A 1,150-nucleotide genomic window follows, 5' to 3' on the forward strand; every position below is an offset into this window, starting at 1 on the left:
TATGTATGTATGTATGTATGTATGTATGTATGTACTGTCTCTTATACACATCTAGATGTGTATAAGAGACAGGAGTAGCTCATTGTTCATGCTTTAAGTCTCAGACGTTAAAAAAATTTTTTTTTAATAAAATAGTGATTTTTATTCTAAATTTAACTGAAAGCTAAAAACTATGAATGCTGTCTCTTATACACATCTAGATGTGTATAAGAGACAGCTTAAGAGGAACCCCTTCAAAAAATTTTTTTTTAATTTAAATCATTTAATAAAACAAATTCTATATTTTGAAAAAACCATATTAATTGGTTTTTACAGCTGTAAATTCTGTTTTTTTTTTTTTAATCTTCGACTGTTTGCTTCAAATATAGCTTTAACGTTTGTTGCGCATTAAATCACGCGTGTTCCATTCATTTGTAAATTGTATAATATTTTGAAAAGTTCACACTATCATATGCATATACATAATTTTTTTTATTTTTTTGTTAGTTTTGCGAATTTTATTGGAAATAGAAAACTAAAATAAATCCTAAAAATGAAGAGTTTCTAAAAAATGTTTAGTAATTAAAAACTTCTAAACAAAGAAAGATAATAAAAAAATATATATATGTATATATAAATATAAATCAAAAATATTTCATAAAATTATGTTTTCGAAAAATTTACGTTTTCACAAAAGCATGCATATAATAATTTTCTGGCAGCATTATAGAAAATATGTTTTAACATAATTTAAATTATTAAATATATATTTTTTTTAATTCCATAACCTCATTTTACTGGGGAAAAACCAATTAAAATAGAAATGTCTTTGAACGCCTTCTATTTTACATTTTCCTTCATTTTTCACGTTCTTTGCGCACCATTATACATTTGAATGCCACAGTTATTTACACAACATATTCAAAACTTTTTATATGAAAGTAAGTTTTCAGTTTTTTTCCGATTTGGCATTTATCAAAACGGTTAACTGCCTCAGTTTCAGCCACTTAATTGTCTTACTTGAAAAACAAAAACCTAATTTTAGAAGCCATGTTTAGTTAATGTGTTTAATTTGATAAGAAATATTTGGACTACCATTAATTATTAAGTAAAATTTTTTGAAAAAATTAATTACGTTTGTAATTATTTAATGAAGTTTCAAAATATCTTT

This window comes from Bactrocera latifrons, unplaced genomic scaffold, assembly GCF_001853355.1.
Source record: "Bactrocera latifrons isolate USDA-ARS-PBARC rearing strain unplaced genomic scaffold, ASM185335v1 scaffold_53, whole genome shotgun sequence".
NCBI lineage: Eukaryota > Metazoa > Arthropoda > Insecta > Diptera > Tephritidae > Bactrocera > Bactrocera latifrons.